Source organism: Pygocentrus nattereri, chromosome 1 (genome assembly GCF_015220715.1).
Source record: "Pygocentrus nattereri isolate fPygNat1 chromosome 1, fPygNat1.pri, whole genome shotgun sequence".
Classification (NCBI taxonomy): domain Eukaryota; kingdom Metazoa; phylum Chordata; class Actinopteri; order Characiformes; family Serrasalmidae; genus Pygocentrus; species Pygocentrus nattereri.
This window is the reverse complement of record NC_051211.1, coordinates 21,351,638-21,365,774: the sequence shown is the minus strand read 5'-3', so window position 1 is coordinate 21,365,774 and position 14,137 is coordinate 21,351,638. Positions and strand designations below refer to the sequence as shown.

The window sequence follows — 14,137 nt, the reverse complement described above, 5'->3', positions numbered from 1 at the left end:
TAGGTCTGAAATCTTCATTGGCAGACATGTCAAAGTTCTGAAGTGTTTCCTTTAAATCTCTGAAAGCCCAGCATACACATATAAAGTTTCTTAAAGCTTTCCTTTCGAAAAATGTAAGAGGTTTTCAAAAACAATCATGAAATTGGTTCATTGTATAAGGCTTTTAAATTTATAATGTTTTGACGTTTCTAGAGATGCAGAATTTTTTAAGGAGATGAAAAGTTTCATTTTGAGTCCCTGACTATTCCAAGTTTTTTTTATCGTGTTTGCACCAGGGGGTATAGCTCAGTGGTAGAGCATTTGACTGCAGATCAAGAGGTCCCCAGTTCAAATCTGGGTGCCCCCTTGCCTGAAAACCTTAGATTTGATATTTCCTCTAAAATCAAAGCTTTTGAAAATGTAATTCAGGCATGATGTTGCATATATCGCAAAATCACCAGAGAAATTAATATCCTTTCTTATCTTTCAAATGTACATTCACAGCAAGTTTTTTCTTTCAAATCAAGTTTCCTTTTGTGATGTTCTAAAGATTTAATGTACAGTGAGTTTCTCACAAGGTGGACATATAGGTCTGAAATCTTCATTGGCAGACATGTCAAAATTCTGAAGTGTTTCCTTTAAATCTCTGAAAGCCCAGCATACACATATAAAGTTTCTTAAAGCTTTCCTTTCGAAAAATGTAAGAGGTTTTCAAAAACAATCATGAAATTGGTTCATTGTATAAGGCTTTTAAATTTATAACTGTTTTGACGTTTCTAGAGATGCAGAATTTTTTAAGGAGATGAAAAGTTTCATTTTGAGTCCCTGACTATTCCAAGTTTTTTTTATCGTGTTTGCACCATGGGGTATAGCTCAGTGGTAGAGCATTTGACTGCAGATCAAGAGGTCCCCAGTTCAAATCTGGGTGCCCCCTTTCCTGAAAACCTTAGATTTGATATTTCCTCTAAAATCAAAGCTTTTGAAAATGTAATTCAGGCATGATGTTGCATATATCGCAAAATCACCAGAGAAATTAATATCCTTTCTCATCTTTCAAATGTACATTCACAGCAAGTTTTTTCTTTCAAATCAAGTTTCCTTTTGTGATGTTCTAAAGATTTAATGTACAGTGAGTTTCTCACAAGGTGGACATATAGGTCTGAAATCTTCATTGGCAGACATGTCAAAGTTCTGAAGTGTTTCCTTTAAATCTCTGAAAGCCCAGCATACACATATAAAGTTTCTTAAAGCTTTCCTTTCGAAAAATGTAAGAGGTTTTCAAAAACAATCATGAAATTGGTTCATTGTATAAGGCTTTTAAATTTATAACGTTTTGACGTTTCTAGAGATGCAGAATTTTTTAAGGAGATGAAAAGTTTCATTTTGAGTCCCTGACTATTCCAAGTTTTTTTTATCGTGTTTGCACCAGGGGGTATAGCTCAGTGGTAGAGCATTTGACTGCAGATCAAGAGGTCCCCAGTTCAAATCTGGGTGCCCCCTTGCCTGAAAACCTTAGATTTGATATTTCCTCTAAAATCAAAGCTTTTGAAAATGTAATTCAGGCATGATGTTGCATATATCGCAAAATTAACATCCTTTCTTATCTTTCAAATGTATATTCACAGCAAGTTTTTCTTTTAAATCAACTTTCCTTTTGTGATGTTCTAAAGATTTAATGTACAGTGAGTTTCTCACAAGGTGGACATATAGGTCTGAAATCTTCATTGGCAGACATGTCAAAATTCTGAAGTGTTTCCTTTAAATCTCTGAAAGCCCAGCATACACATATAAAGTTTCTTAAAGCTTTCCTTTCGAAAAATGTAAGAGGTTTTCAAGAAGAATCATGAAATTGGTTCATTGTATAAGGCTTTCAAAATGTATAACGTTTTGACGTTTCTAGAGATGCAGAATTTTTTATGGAGATGAAAAGTTTCATTTTGAGTCCCTGACTATTCCAAGTTTTTTTAAGTTGATTTGCACCGGGGGGTATAGCTCAGTGGTAGAGCATTTGACTGCAGATCAAGAGGTCCCCAGTTCAAATCTGGGTGCCCCCTTGCCTGAAAACCTTAGATTTGCCATTTGCTCTAGAAGAGTAGGCTTCCTGAATGTATTTCTGGAGAGGTGTTGCAAATTACTCTGAATTACCTGAGAACTGAAAAACTAGGCTTTGTCAAAAGTAGATTCAGAGCAAGTATTGATCTTGTAGCTCAGGTTTTCTGCTTGGGGGATCTAATGAATTGATGTATTGTGATTTTCTGCCAAGATTGACACATAGGTCTGAAATCTCCATTACCAGACATATCAAGATTCTCAAGTGTTTCCTTTAAATCTCTGAAAGCCCAGCATACACATTTTAAGTTTCTTAAAGCGTTCCTTTCGAAAAATGTGAGAGGTTTTCAAAAAGAATCATGAAATTTGTTTATTGTTTAAGGCTTTCAAATGTGTAACATTTTGACGTTTCTAGAGATGCAGAGTTTTTTATGGAGATAAAAAGTTTCATTTGGAATCCGCTTCTATTCCAAGTTTTTTTTTTTCAATTTGCTTTCATGGTTATAAGCAGCAGGGGGTAGAGCTCAGTGGTAGAGCATTTGACTGCAGATCAAGAGGTCCCCAGTTCAAATCTGGGTGCCCCCTTTCCTGAAAACCTTAGATTTGATATTTCCTCTAAAATCAAAGCTTTTGAAAATGTAATTCAGGCATGATGTTGCATATATCACAAAATCACCAGAGAAATTAATATCCTTTCTCATCTTTCAAATGTACATTCACAGCAAGTTTTTTCTTTCAAATCAAGTTTCCTTTTGTGATGTTCTAAAGATTTAATGTACAGTGAGTTTCTCACAAGGTGGACATATAGGTCTGAAATCTTCATTGGCAGACATGTCAAAGTTCTGAAGTGTTTCCTTTAAATCTCTGAAAGCCCAGCATACACATATAAAGTTTCTTAAAGCTTTCCTTTCGAAAAATGTAAGAGGTTTTCAAAAACAATCATGAAATTGGTTCATTGTATAAGGCTTTTAAATTTATAACGTTTTGACGTTTCTAGAGATGCAGAATTTTTTAAGGAGATGAAAAGTTTCATTTTGAGTCCCTGACTATTCCAAGTTTTTTTTATCGTGTTTGCACCATGGGGTATAGCTCAGTGGTAGAGCATTTGACTGCAGATCAAGAGGTCCCCAGTTCAAATCTGGGTGCCCCCTTGCCTGAAAACCTTAGATTTGATATTTCCTCTAAAATCAAAGCTTTTGAAAATGTAATTCAGGCATGATGTTGCATATATCGCAAAATCACCAGAGAAATTAATATCCTTTCTCATCTTTCAAATGTACATTCACAGCAAGTTTTTTCTTTCAAATCAAGTTTCCTTTTGTGATGTTCTAAAGATTTAATGTACAGTGAGTTTCTCACAAGGTGGACATATAGGTCTGAAATCTTCATTGGCAGACATGTCAAAATTCTGAAGTGTTTCCTTTAAATCTCTGAAAGCCCAGCATACACATATAAAGTTTCTTAAAGCTTTCCTTTCGAAAAATGTAAGAGGTTTTCAAGAAGAATCATGAAATTGGTTCATTGTATAAGGCTTTTAAATTTATAACGTTTTGACGTTTCTAGAGATGCAGAATTTTTTATGGAGATGAAAAGTTTCATTTTGAGTCCCTGACTATTCCAAGTTTTTTTAATTTGATTTGCACCAGGGGGTATAGCTCAGTGGTAGAGCATTTGACTGCAGATCAAGAGGTCCCCAGTTCAAGTCTGGGTGCCCCCTTGCCTGAAAACCTTAGATTTGCCATTTGCTCTAGAAGAGTAGGCTTCCTGAATGTATTTCTGGAGAGGTGTTGCAAATTACTCTGAATTACCTGAGAACTGAAAAACTAGGCTTTGTCAAAAGTAGATTCAGAGCAAGTATTGATCTTGTAGCTCAGGTTTTCTGCTTGGGGGATCTAATGAATTGATGTATTGTGATTTTCTGCCAAGATTGACACATAGGTCTGAAATCTCCATTACCAGACATATCAAGATTCTCAAGTGTTTCCTTTAAATCTCTGAAAGCCCAGCATACACATTTTAAGTTTCTTAAAGCTTTCCTTTCGAAAAATGTGAGAGGTTTTCAAAAAGAATCATGAAATTTGTTTATTGTTTAAGGCTTTCAAATGTGTAACATTTTGACGTTTCTAGAGATGCAGAGTTTTTTATGGAGATAAAAAGTTTCATTTGGAATCCGCTTCTATTCCAAGTTTTTTTTTTTTCAATTTGCTTTCATGGTTATAAGCAGCAGGGGGTATAGCTCAGTGGTAGAGCATTTGACTGCAGATCAAGAGGTCCCCAGTTCAAATCTGGGTGCCCCCTTTCCTGAAAACCTTAGTTTTGATATTTCCTCTAAAATCAAAGCTTTTGAAAATGTAATTCAGGCATGATGTTGCATATATCGCAAAATCACCAGAGAAATTAATATCCTTTCTCATCTTTCAAATGTACATTCACAGCAAGTTTTTTCTTTCAAATCAAGTTTCCTTTTGTGATGTTCTAAAGATTTAATGTACAGTGAGTTTCTCACAAGGTGGACATATAGGTCTGAAATCTTCATTGGCAGACATGTCAAAGTTCTGAAGTGTTTCCTTTAAATCTCTGAAAGCCCAGCATACACATATAAAGTTTCTTAAAGCTTTCCTTTCGAAAAATGTAAGAGGTTTTCAAAAACAATCATGAAATTGGTTCATTGTATAAGGCTTTTAAATTTATAACTGTTTTGACGTTTCTAGAGATGCAGAATTTTTTAAGGAGATGAAAAGTTTCATTTTGAGTCCCTGACTATTCCAAGTTTTTTTTATCGTGTTTGCACCAGGGGGTATAGCTCAGTGGTAGAGCATTTGACTGCAGATCAAGAGGTCCCCAGTTCAAATCTGGGTGCCCCCTTGCCTGAAAACCTTAGATTTGATATTTCCTCTAAAATCAAAGCTTTTGAAAATGTAATTCAGGCATGATGTTGCATATATCGCAAAATCACCAGAGAAATTAATATCCTTTCTCATCTTTCAAATGTACATTCACAGCAAGTTTTTTCTTTCAAATCAAGTTTCCTTTTGTGATGTTCTAAAGATTTAATGTACAGTGAGTTTCTCACAAGGTGGACATATAGGTCTGAAATCTTCATTGGCAGACATGTCAAAATTCTGAAGTGTTTCCTTTAAATCTCTGAAAGCCCAGCATACACATATAAAGTTTCTTAAAGCTTTCCTTTCGAAAAATGTAAGAGGTTTTCAAGAAGAATCATGAAATTGGTTCATTGTATAAGGCTTTTAAATTTATAACGTTTTGACGTTTCTAGAGATGCAGAATTTTTTAAGGAGATGAAAAGTTTCATTTTGAGTCCCTGACTATTCCAAGTTTTTTTTATCGTGTTTGCACCATGGGGTATAGCTCAGTGGTAGAGCATTTGACTGCAGATCAAGAGGTCCCCAGTTCAAATCTGGGTGCCCCCTTGCCTGAAAACCTTAGATTTGATATTTCCTCTAAAATCAAAGCTTTTGAAAATGTAATTCAGGCATGATGTTGCATATATCGCAAAATTAACATCCTTTCTTATCTTTCAAATGTATATTCACAGCAAGTTTTTTCTTTCAAATCAACTTTCCTTTTGTGATGTTCTAAAGATTTAATGTACAGTGAGTTTCTCACAAGGTGGACATATAGGTCTGAAATCTTCAGTGGCAGACATGTCAAAATTCTGAAGTGTTTCCTTTAAATCTCTGAAAGCCCAGCATACACATATAAAGTTTCTTAACGCTTTCCTTTCGAAAAATGTAAGAGGTTTTCAAGAAGAATCATGAAATTGGTTCATTGTATAAGGCTTTCAAAATGTATAACGTTTTGACGTTTCTAGAGATGCAGAATTTTTTATGGAGATGAAAAGTTTCATTTTGAGTCCCTGACTATTCCAAGTTTTTTTAATTTGATTTGCACCAGGGGGTATAGCTCAGTGGTAGAGCATTTGACTGCAGATCAAGAGGTCCCCAGTTCAAATCTGGGTGCCCCCTTGCCTGAAAACCTTAGATTTGCCATTTGCTCTAGAAGAGTAGGCTTCCTGAATGTATTTCTGGAGAGGTGTTGCAAATTACTCTGAATTACCTGAGAACTGAAAAACTAGGCTTTGTCAAAAGTAGATTCAGAGCAAGTATTGGTCTTGTAGCTCAGGTTTTCTGCTTGGGTGATCTAATGAATTGATGTATTGTGATTTTCTGCCAAGATTGACACATAGGTCTGAAATCTCCATTACCAGACATATCAAGATTCTCAAGTGTTTCCTTTAAATCTCTGAAAGCCCAGCATACACATTTTAAGTTTCTTAAAGCGTTCCTTTCGAAAAATGTGAGAGGTTTTCAAAAAGAATCATGAAATTTGTTTATTGTTTAAGGCTTTCAAATGTGTAACATTTTGACGTTTCTAGAGATGCAGAGTTTTTTATGGAGATAAAAAGTTTCATTTGGAATCCGCTTCTATTCCAAGTTTTTTTTTTTTCAATTTGCTTTCATGGTTATAAGCAGCAGGGGGTATAGCTCAGTGGTAGAGCATTTGACTGCAGATCAAGAGGTCCCCAGTTCAAATCTGGGTGCCCCCTTTCCTGAAAACCTTAGATTTGATATTTCCTCTAAAATCAAAGCTTTTGAAAATGTAATTCAGGCATGATGTTGCATATATCAGCAAAATCACCAGAGAAATTAATATCCTTTCTCATCTTTCAAATGTACATTCACAGCAAGTTTTTTCTTTCAAATCAAGTTTCCTTTTGTGATGTTCTAAAGATTTAATGTACAGTGAGTTTCTCACAAGGTGGACATATAGGTCTGAAATCTTCATTGGCAGACATGTCAAAGTTCTGAAGTGTTTCCTTTAAATCTCTGAAAGCCCAGCATACACATATAAAGTTTCTTAAAGCTTTCCTTTCGAAAAATGTAAGAGGTTTTCAAAAACAATCATGAAATTGGTTCATTGTATAAGGCTTTTAAATTTATAATGTTTTGACGTTTCTAGAGATGCAGAATTTTTTAAGGAGATGAAAAGTTTCATTTTGAGTCCCTGACTATTCCAAGTTTTTTTTATCGTGTTTGCACCATGGGGTATAGCTCAGTGGTAGAGCATTTGACTGCAGATCAAGAGGTCCCCAGTTCAAATCTGGGTGCCCCCTTGCCTGAAAACCTTAGATTTGATATTTCCTCTAAAATCAAAGCTTTTGAAAATGTAATTCAGGCATGATGTTGCATATATCGCAAAATCACCAGAGAAATTAATATCCTTTCTCATCTTTCAAATGTACATTCACAGCAAGTTTTTTCTTTCAAATCAAGTTTCCTTTTGTGATGTTCTAAAGATTTAATGTACAGTGAGTTTCTCACAAGGTGGACATATAGGTCTGAAATCTTCATTGGCAGACATGTCAAAATTCTGAAGTGTTTCCTTTAAATCTCTGAAAGCCCAGCATACACATATAAAGTTTCTTAAAGCTTTCCTTTCGAAAAATGTAAGAGGTTTTCAAAAACAATCATGAAATTGGTTCATTGTATAAGGCTTTTAAATTTATAACGTTTTGACGTTTCTAGAGATGCAGAATTTTTTAAGGAGATGAAAAGTTTCATTTTGAGTCCCTGACTATTCCAAGTTTTTTTTATCGTGTTTGCGCCAGGGGGTATAGCTCAGTGGTAGAGCATTTGACTGCAGATCAAGAGGTCCCCAGTTCAAATCTGGGTGCCCCCTTGCCTGAAAACCTTAGATTTGATATTTCCTCTAAAATCAAAGCTTTTGAAAATGTAATTCAGGCATGATGTTGCATATATCGCAAAATCACCAGAAATTAATATCCTTTCTTATCTTTCAAATGTATATTCACAGCAAGTTTTTTCTTTCAAATCAAGTTTCCTTTTGTGATGTTCTAAAGATTTAATGTACAGTGAGTTTCTCACAAGGTGGACATATAGGTCTGAAATCTTCATTGGCAGACATGTCAAAATTCTGAAGTGTTTCCTTTAAATCTCTGAAAGCCCAGCATACACATATAAAGTTTCTTAACGCTTTCCTTTCGAAAAATGTAAGAGGTTTTCAAGAAGAATCATGAAATTGGTTCATTGTATAAGGCTTTCAAAATGTATAACGTTTTGACGTTTCTAGAGATGCAGAATTTTTTATGGAGATGAAAAGTTTCATTTTGAGTCCCTGACTATTCCAAGTTTTTTTAATTTGATTTGCACCAGGGGGTATAGCTCAGTGGTAGAGCATTTGACTGCAGATCAAGAGGTCCCCAGTTCAAATCTGGGTGCCCCCTTGCCTGAAAACCTTAGATTTGCCATTTGCTCTAGAAGAGTAGGCTTCCTGAATGTATTTCTGGAGAGGTGTTGCAAATTACTCTGAATTACCTGAGAACTGAAAAACTAGGCTTTGTCAAAAGTAGATTCAGAGCAAGTATTGGTCTTGTAGCTCAGGTTTTCTGCTTGGGTGATCTAATGAATTGATGTATTGTGATTTTCTGCCAAGATTGACACATAGGTCTGAAATCTCCATTACCAGACATATCAAGATTCTCAAGTGTTTCCTTTAAATCTCTGAAAGCCCAGCATACACATTTTAAGTTTCTTAAAGCGTTCCTTTCGAAAAATGTGAGAGGTTTTTAAAAAGAATCATGAAATTTGTTTATTGTTTAAGGCTTTCAAATGTGTAACATTTTGACGTTTCTAGAGATGCAGAGTTTTTTATGGAGATAAAAAGTTTCATTTGGAATCCGCTTCTATTCCAAGTTTTTTTTTTTTCAATTTGCTTTCATGGTTATAAGCAGCAGGGGGTATAGCTCAGTGGTAGAGCATTTGACTGCAGATCAAGAGGTCCCCAGTTCAAATCTGGGTGCCCCCTTTCCTGAAAACCTTAGATTTGATATTTCCTCTAAAATCAAAGCTTTTGAAAATGTAATTCAGGCATGATGTTGCATATATCAGCAAAATCACCAGAGAAATTAATATCCTTTCTCATCTTTCAAATGTACATTCACAGCAAGTTTTTTCTTTCAAATCAAGTTTCCTTTTGTGATGTTCTAAAGATTTAATGTACAGTGAGTTTCTCACAAGGTGGACATATAGGTCTGAAATCTTCATTGGCAGACATGTCAAAGTTCTGAAGTGTTTCCTTTAAATCTCTGAAAGCCCAGCATACACATATAAAGTTTCTTAAAGCTTTCCTTTCGAAAAATGTAAGAGGTTTTCAAAAACAATCATGAAATTGGTTCATTGTATAAGGCTTTTAAATTTATAACGTTTTGACGTTTCTAGAGATGCAGAATTTTTTAAGGAGATGAAAAGTTTCATTTTGAGTCCCTGACTATTCCAAGTTTTTTTTATCGTGTTTGCGCCAGGGGGTATAGCTCAGTGGTAGAGCATTTGACTGCAGATCAAGAGGTCCCCAGTTCAAATCTGGGTGCCCCCTTGCCTGAAAACCTTAGATTTGATATTTCCTCTAAAATCAAAGCTTTTGAAAATGTAATTCAGGCATGATGTTGCATATATCGCAAAATCACCAGAGAAATTAATATCCTTTCTCATCTTTCAAATGTACATTCACAGCAAGTTTTTTCTTTCAAATCAAGTTTCCTTTTGTGATGTTCTAAAGATTTAATGTACAGTGAGTTTCTCACAAGGTGGACATATAGGTCTGAAATCTTCATTGGCAGACATGTCAAAGTTCTGAAGTGTTTCCTTTAAATCTCTGAAAGCCCAGCATACACATATAAAGTTTCTTAACGCTTTCCTTTCGAAAAATGTAAGAGGTTTTCAAGAAGAATCATGAAATTGGTTCATTGTATAAGGCTTTTAAATTTATAACGTTTTGACGTTTCTAGAGATGCAGAATTTTTTAAGGAGATGAAAAGTTTCATTTTGAGTCCCTGACTATTCCAAGTTTTTTTTATCGTGTTTGCACCAGGGGGTATAGCTCAGTGGTAGAGCATTTGACTGCAGATCAAGAGGTCCCCAGTTCAAATCTGGGTGCCCCCTTGCCTGAAAACCTTAGATTTGATATTTCCTCTAAAATCAAAGCTTTTGAAAATGTAATTCAGGCATGATGTTTCATATATCGCAAAATTAACATCCTTTCTTATCTTTCAAATGTATATTCACAGCAAGTTTTTCTTTTAAATCAACTTTCCTTTTGTGATGTTCTAAAGATTTAATGTACAGTGAGTTTCTCACAAGGTGGACATATAGGTCTGAAATCTTCATTGGCAGACATGTCAAAATTCTGAAGTGTTTCCTTTAAATCTCTGAAAGCCCAGTATACACATATAAAGTTTCTTAACGCTTTCCTTTCGAAAAATGTAAGAGGTTTTCAAGAAGAATCATGAAATTGGTTCATTGTATAAGGCTTTCAAAATGTATAACGTTTTGACGTTTCTAGAGATGCAGAATTTTTTATGGAGATGAAAAGTTTCATTTTGAGTCCCTGACTATTCCAAGTTTTTTTAATTTGATTTGCACCAGGGGGTATAGCTCAGTGGTAGAGCATTTGACTGCAGATCAAGAGGTCCCCAGTTCAAGTCTGGGTGCCCCCTTGCCTGAAAACCTTAGATTTGCCATTTGCTCTAGAAGAGTAGGCTTCCTGAATGTATTTCTGGAGAGGTGTTGCAAATTACTCTGAATTACCTAGAGAACTGAAAAACTAGGCTTTGTCAAAAGTAGATTCAGAGCAAGTAATTGATCTTGTAGCTCAGGTTTTCTGCTTGGGGGATCTAATGAATTGATGTATTGTGATTTTCTGCCAAGATTGACACATAGGTCTGAAATCTTCATTGGCAGACATGTCAAAATTCTGAAGTGTTTCCTTTAAATCTCTGAAAGCCCAGCATACACATTTTAAGTTTCTTAAAGCTTTCCTTTCGAAAAATGTGAGAGGTTTTCAAAAAGAATCATGAAATTTGTTTATTGTTTAAGGCTTTCAAATGTGTAACATTTTGACGTTTCTAGAGATGCAGAGTTTTTTATGGAGATAAAAAGTTTCATTTGGAATCCGCTTCTATTCCAAGTTTTTTTTTTTTCAATTTGCTTTCATGGTTATAAGCAGCAGGGGGTATAGCTCAGTGGTAGAGCATTTGACTGCAGATCAAGAGGTCCCCAGTTCAAATCTGGGTGCCCCCTTGCCTGAAAACCTTAGATTTGATATTTCCTCTAAAATCAAAGCTTTTGAAAATGTAATTCAGGCATGATGTTGCATATATCGCAAAATCACCAGAGAAATTAATATCCTTTCTCATCTTTCAAATGTACATTCACAGCAAGTTTTTTCTTTCAAATCAAGTTTCCTTTTGTGATGTTCTAAAGATTTAATGTACAGTGAGTTTCTCACAAGGTGGACATATAGGTCTGAAATCTTCATTGGCAGACATGTCAAAATTCTGAAGTGTTTCCTTTAAATCTCTGAAAGCCCAGCATACACATATAAAGTTTCTTAAAGCTTTCCTTTCGAAAAATGTAAGAGGTTTTCAAGAAGAATCATGAAATTGGTTCATTGTATAAGGCTTTTAAATTTATAACGTTTTGACGTTTCTAGAGATGCAGAATTTTTTAAGGAGATGAAAAGTTTCATTTTGAGTCCCTGACTATTCCAAGTTTTTTTTATCGTGTTTGCACCAGGGGGTATAGCTCAGTGGTAGAGCATTTGACTGCAGATCAAGAGGTCCCCAGTTCAAATCTGGGTGCCCCCTTGCCTGAAAACCTTAGATTTGATATTTCCTCTAAAATCAAAGCTTTTGAAAATGTAATTCAGGCATGATGTTGCATATATCGCAAAATTAACATCCTTTCTTATCTTTCAAATGTATATTCACAGCAAGTTTTTCTTTTAAATCAACTTTCCTTTTGTGATGTTCTAAAGATTTAATGTACAGTGAGTTTCTCACAAGGTGGACATATAGGTCTGAAATCTTCATTGGCAGACATGTCAAAATTCTGAAGTGTTTCCTTTAAATCTCTGAAAGCCCAGCATACACATATAAAGTTTCTTAAAGCTTTCCTTTCGAAAAATGTAAGAGGTTTTCAAAAACAATCATGAAATTGGTTCATTGTATAAGGCTTTTAAATTTATAACGTTTTGACGTTTCTAGAGATGCAGAATTTTTTATGGAGATGAAAAGTTTCATTTTGAGTCCCTGACTATTCCAAGTTTTTTTTATCGTGTTTGCACCATGGGGTATAGCTCAGTGGTAGAGCATTTGACTGCAGATCAAGAGGTCCCCAGTTCAAATCTGGGTGCCCCCTTTCCTGAAAACCTTAGTTTTGATATTTCCTCTAAAATCAAAGCTTTTGAAAATGTAATTCAGGCATGATGTTGCATATATCGCAAAATCACCAGAGAAATTAATATCCTTTCTCATCTTTCAAATGTACATTCACAGCAAGTTTTTTCTTTCAAATCAAGTTTCCTTTTGTGATGTTCTAAAGATTTAATGTACAGTGAGTTTCTCACAAGGTGGACATATAGGTCTGAAATCTTCATTGGCAGACATGTCAAAATTCTGAAGTGTTTCCTTTAAATCTCTGAAAGCCCAGCATACACATATAAAGTTTCTTAAAGCTTTCCTTTCGAAAAATGTAAGAGGTTTTCAAAAACAATCATGAAATTGGTTCATTGTATAAGGCTTTTAAATTTATAATGTTTTGACGTTTCTAGAGATGACAGAATTTTTTAAGGAGATGAAAAGTTTCATTTGAGTCCCTGACTATTCCAAGTTTTTTTTATCGTGTTTGCAGCAGGGGGTATAGCTCAGTGGTAGAGCATTTGACTGCAGATCAAGAGGTCCCCAGTTCAAATCTGGGTGCCCCCTTACCTGAAAACATTAGATTTGATATTTCCTCTAAAATCAAAGCTTTTGAAAATGTAATTCAGGCATGATGTTGCATATATCGCAAAATCACCAGAGAAATTAATATCCTTTCTCATCTTTCAAATGTACATTCACAGCAAGTTTTTTCTTTCAAATCAAGTTTCCTTTTGTGATGTTCTAAAGATTTAATGTACAGTGAGTTTCTCACAAGGTGGACATATAGGTCTGAAATCTTCATTGGCAGACATGTCAAAATTCTGAAGTGTTTCCTTTAAATCTCTGAAAGCCCAGTATACACATATAAAGTTTCTTAAAGCTTTCCTTTCGAAAAATGTAAGAGGTTTTCAAGAAGAATCATGAAATTGGTTCATTGTATAAGGCTTTTAAATTTATAACGTTTTGACGTTTCTAGAGATGCAGAATTTTTTAAGGAGATGAAAAGTTTCATTTTGAGTCCCTGACTATTCCAAGTTTTTTTTATCGTGTTTCCGCCAGGGGGTATAGCTCAGTGGTAGAGCATTTGACTGCAGATCAAGAGGTCCCCAGTTCAAATCTGGGTGCCCCCTTGCCTGAAAACCTTAGATTTGATATTTCCTCTAAAATCAAAGCTTTTGAAAATGTAATTCAGGCATGATGTTGCATATATCGCAAAATCACCAGAGAAATTAATATCCTTTCTCATCTTTCAAATGTACATTCACAGCAAGTTTTTTCTTTCAAATCAAGTTTCCTTTTGTGATGTTCTAAAGATTTAATGTACAGTGAGTTTCTCACAAGGTGGACATATAGGTCTGAAATCTTCATTGGCAGACATGTCAAAATTCTGAAGTGTTTCCTTTAAATCTCTGAAAGCCCAGCATACACATATAAAGTTTCTTAACGCTTTCCTTTCGAAAAATGTAAGAGGTTTTCAAGAAGAATCATGAAATTGGTTCATTGTATAAGGCTTTTAAATTTATAACGTTTTGACGTTTCTAGAGATGCAGAATTTTTTAAGGAGATGAAAAGTTTCATTTTGAGTCCCTGACTATTCCAAGTTTTTTTTATCGTGTTTGCGCCAGGGGGTATAGCTCAGTGGTAGAGCATTTGACTGCAGATCAAGAGGTCCCCAGTTCAAATCTGGGTGCCCCCTTGCCTGAAAACCTTAGATTTGATATTTCCTCTAAAATCAAAGCTTTTGAAAATGTAATTCAGGCATGATGTTGCATATATCGCAAAATTAACATCCTTTCTTATCTTTCAAATGTATATTCACAGCAAGTTTTTCTTTTAAATCAACTTTCCTTTTGTGATGTTCTAAAGATTTAA

General features: G+C 34.9%; 17 non-coding genes across 17 annotated transcripts; all 17 read left to right on the top strand.

Annotated features, from left to right (window-relative positions):
* Positions 1-274: 274 nt before the first annotated feature.
* On the top strand, positions 275-346 carry trnac-gca. Its single transcript has one exon. It is a non-coding gene; the product is annotated as a tRNA-Cys (tRNA).
* Positions 347-1,407: 1,061 nt separating this feature from the next.
* Positions 1,408-1,479, top strand: trnac-gca. The gene has a single exon. It is a non-coding gene; the product is annotated as a tRNA-Cys (tRNA).
* Positions 1,480-1,961: 482 nt separating this feature from the next.
* On the top strand, positions 1,962-2,033 carry trnac-gca. The gene has a single exon. It is a non-coding gene; the product is annotated as a tRNA-Cys (tRNA).
* Positions 2,034-4,254: 2,221 nt separating this feature from the next.
* trnac-gca lies at positions 4,255-4,326 on the top strand. Its single transcript has one exon. It is a non-coding gene; the product is annotated as a tRNA-Cys (tRNA).
* A 495-nt stretch (positions 4,327-4,821) lies between these two features.
* trnac-gca lies at positions 4,822-4,893 on the top strand. The gene has a single exon. It is a non-coding gene; the product is annotated as a tRNA-Cys (tRNA).
* Positions 4,894-5,942: 1,049 nt separating this feature from the next.
* On the top strand, positions 5,943-6,014 carry trnac-gca. The gene has a single exon. It is a non-coding gene; the product is annotated as a tRNA-Cys (tRNA).
* Positions 6,015-6,523: 509 nt separating this feature from the next.
* On the top strand, positions 6,524-6,595 carry trnac-gca. Its single transcript has one exon. It is a non-coding gene; the product is annotated as a tRNA-Cys (tRNA).
* Positions 6,596-7,656: 1,061 nt separating this feature from the next.
* On the top strand, positions 7,657-7,728 carry trnac-gca. Its single transcript has one exon. It is a non-coding gene; the product is annotated as a tRNA-Cys (tRNA).
* Positions 7,729-8,221: 493 nt separating this feature from the next.
* On the top strand, positions 8,222-8,293 carry trnac-gca. Its single transcript has one exon. It is a non-coding gene; the product is annotated as a tRNA-Cys (tRNA).
* Positions 8,294-8,802: 509 nt separating this feature from the next.
* trnac-gca lies at positions 8,803-8,874 on the top strand. The gene has a single exon. It is a non-coding gene; the product is annotated as a tRNA-Cys (tRNA).
* Positions 8,875-9,369: 495 nt separating this feature from the next.
* On the top strand, positions 9,370-9,441 carry trnac-gca. Its single transcript has one exon. It is a non-coding gene; the product is annotated as a tRNA-Cys (tRNA).
* Positions 9,442-9,935: 494 nt separating this feature from the next.
* On the top strand, positions 9,936-10,007 carry trnac-gca. Its single transcript has one exon. It is a non-coding gene; the product is annotated as a tRNA-Cys (tRNA).
* Positions 10,008-11,072: 1,065 nt separating this feature from the next.
* trnac-gca lies at positions 11,073-11,144 on the top strand. Its single transcript has one exon. It is a non-coding gene; the product is annotated as a tRNA-Cys (tRNA).
* Positions 11,145-11,638: 494 nt separating this feature from the next.
* Positions 11,639-11,710, top strand: trnac-gca. The gene has a single exon. It is a non-coding gene; the product is annotated as a tRNA-Cys (tRNA).
* Positions 11,711-12,757: 1,047 nt separating this feature from the next.
* On the top strand, positions 12,758-12,829 carry trnac-gca. Its single transcript has one exon. It is a non-coding gene; the product is annotated as a tRNA-Cys (tRNA).
* A 494-nt stretch (positions 12,830-13,323) lies between these two features.
* trnac-gca lies at positions 13,324-13,395 on the top strand. The gene has a single exon. It is a non-coding gene; the product is annotated as a tRNA-Cys (tRNA).
* Positions 13,396-13,889: 494 nt separating this feature from the next.
* trnac-gca lies at positions 13,890-13,961 on the top strand. Its single transcript has one exon. It is a non-coding gene; the product is annotated as a tRNA-Cys (tRNA).
* Positions 13,962-14,137: the final 176 nt, after the last annotated feature.